Here is a 2,904-nt window from a genome sequence, read left to right as displayed (position 1 = left end):
CTCAATGAACTAATCTATTGGTTCCCATTTCTTAGGAATGCCTTCTGAGCATATAACCCTTTAGCTCTTGTCTTTTTTCAAAGCTTTACCTTAAAGTGAATGGTTATTTATTAAAGGGTTCGCTTATATGACCATCTGTAGATATATTAAGAAGATACCCGTTCTTTTGTCATCTCCAGGGACTCTCTCCACACTACTTTTTTTTTTTAATATGGACCGCTTCACAAATTTGCATGTTATCCTTGCGCAGGGGCCATGCTAATCTCTGTATCATTCCAATTTTAGTATATGTGCTGCCAAAGTGAGCACCACACTAATTGCTTTTAAGATTTTTTTTTTTAATTTATTTGAGAGAGAGAGAATGAGATAGAGAGAGCGTGAGATGGGGGAGGGTCAGAGGGAGAAGCAGACTCCCCGCTGAGCGGGGAGCCCAATGCGGGACTCGATCCTGGGACTCCAGGATCATGACCTGAGCTGCAGGCAGTCGCTTAACCAACTGAGCCACCCAGGCACCCCACACTAACTACTTTTAATGTTATAGGTCCCCCCATTTAATGAGGCCTTGGAGGACCAGCAGGGCTTTCACCGTGAGAGCTGGCAGGTGAGAGGGGCCCATCACATGCAGATGGAAGAGTTGCCTGGCTGGGGAGAGCAAGCAGAGCAGCTGGGTTTTTACTGGGGCATTCTGGGAAGTAAGGAAAATAAACACAGTAATTCAAAGCGTATTCCATCAAGTAGTCTGGATGGGTGAACCACATTTAAGATACTTTCTATCATCACTATTTGTATTTGCTATTACACATTTAAAGTCTTTTAGAAAATGTATATTATGACTGTGATAGACTGCCACAAATAGATCGGTAGCCACAAATTTTGAGTGCCTGACATTTTTGTCCATCTTCCTTTTTCTGGTTCCTTTGAGAATCTTCTCTTCTCTTCTATCTGGTCCCTCACAGGGGAGGAAGCATAAGCCAAGTTTGACCAATCATGGTACATTACACTAGACATGGTGATTGGTTTCAAGGTGAGCATGGGGACCATACCAGACCAATCAGAGTCATTTTCAAACAGAGATCTTCAGAAAGAGCAACGCTTGCCCTTGAGCTTGCTAGAACAGAAGGACGTAAATCTTGACCAGCACTTAGAGGGTGACAGAAATTCTCTCTTGAGCGAACTGTAGTTAGGCTCCCCTGAGCCCTCTTCTCGACTAGGCCTCAACCTTGGCCTTCCATGTCCATCCTGTCCTTGCTGGGCCTGCACAGCCCAGGTTTAGCAAGAATCCTGCTAAGTCGGTTTATGGAGAATCCCTGCCCCCACCTGGTATCTGATCAAGTTCCTTATCCCCCATGTTGATGTTTAAGTCCTTGGCCTGCCTTTAGCAAGAATCCCTCTACCCTTGATGTCTTCTCTGAGTAGTTTTCCATCCACTGCCCCCCTCACCCTGCTCTTTGGCTATAAATCCCCACTGTCCTTGTATTTGGAATTGAGCCCAATCTCTCTCCCCGATTATGATAGTGTTGACCCCATTGCATTCTGACACTTTTACAAGTGTCAGAATAATTCTTTAACAGGGGCTAACAGAACTCATCAGAGCTGAGAGATGGGGAGGCAAAGCACTGACCACTTTTGAGACCAAGTGCCTAAAGCCAGAAGCATCCATGGACCTTCCAGTTATGTGAGCCAGTTATCTCCTTTTTACTTAACTATGATGTGTGTTGAGGTTCTCTCACTTGCCACGGAAAAGGCTCCAATAAATGCTGCAAGTCCTTATTGCTTTGAGGAAACTTGACATAGACTAACTGGGTACAGTGGTATTAAAGTTAAAAATCCAAGACAGCCCAGATTTTCCCCTGCCTCCTCTCCCAATGGCAATGGGAATGAGAGTAGGTGTTTCTTGTGGATATTTTATTCTTTCCAAAATTAACATTTGTAAAACATCTGTTGTAAGGCAAACACCATACTAGTTTTTTTTTTTTTTAAAGATTTTATTTATTTATTTGACAGAGAGAGACATAGTGAGAGCAGGAACACAAGCAGGGGGAGTGGGAGAGGGAGAAGCAGGCTTCCCGCTGAGCAGGGAGCCCGATGTGGGGCCATACTAGTTTTATATAAGCTATTTTATTTAATTCTGTCTCTCAAAGAAGTCCTTGTTATACCTAATACTCAGATAAGGCAACTGAGGTCCAATGTGTTTTAACAAACCTTGGAATGTCTACCACCAAATCACATGTTCTTTCTCCCACACCTCTCGAGATGCACTTTGATAAGGACATTTTTCCTTGACAAAGAACGTTGTTTCTTTTTGGTTCTACTTTATAAAAATTGTGGTGAAAATGTACCAACCATTTTACATTGTTTTTTGGTTAGTTTCTTTACGCTCAAGCAAATGTGCCAGAAAAGAATGAAACAATCTTAAATTTACCATACTTAGTTTCTGTCCTTTCTTTATCTACAATATAGTATTTACCTAATAGTGTGAAGGGAAGCCTCAATGGACATAGACACCAAACACTCCCTGGAAAACTCTATGAGGTCACTAGGGTTTTACTGCTTCAGTGTAGTGGTGTAGAAAAAGCCCTGGGTATAGACATTTGGGCAGCCCAAGGACAGCACTTTACAGCTGTCCCATGAAAGCACTTTGAACTTTCTTTTTTTTTTTTAAGATTTTATTTATTTGAGAGAGAGAGTGAGCAAGAGAGAGAGAGAAGGAGCAGCGGGAGGGGCAGAGGGAGATGGAGAATCAGACTCCACACTGGGCAGGGAGCCCAACATGGGGCTCGATCTTGGGACTCTGGGATCATGACCTGAACGAAAGCAGATGCGTAACGGACTGAGCCACCCAGGTGTCCCACTTTGACTAACTTTCAAACTGGACAAACAAGGTTTCTGTTTCAGAGTTTTGGG

The 2,904-nt window shown here is 43.2% G+C and overlaps 1 non-coding gene across 1 annotated transcript; it reads right to left on the bottom strand.

The window, feature by feature from the left end:
* Positions 1-205: 205 nt before the first annotated feature.
* Positions 206-309, bottom strand: LOC118550632 (U6 spliceosomal RNA). Its single transcript, XR_004924672.1, has one exon. It is a non-coding gene; the product is annotated as a U6 spliceosomal RNA (small nuclear RNA).
* Positions 310-2,904: the final 2,595 nt, after the last annotated feature.

This window comes from Halichoerus grypus, chromosome X (assembly GCF_964656455.1).
Source record: "Halichoerus grypus chromosome X, mHalGry1.hap1.1, whole genome shotgun sequence".
Lineage (NCBI taxonomy): Eukaryota > Metazoa > Chordata > Mammalia > Carnivora > Phocidae > Halichoerus > Halichoerus grypus.
Note: the sequence above shows the minus strand (reverse complement) of the source record. Positions and strands in the feature narration are given on the sequence as shown.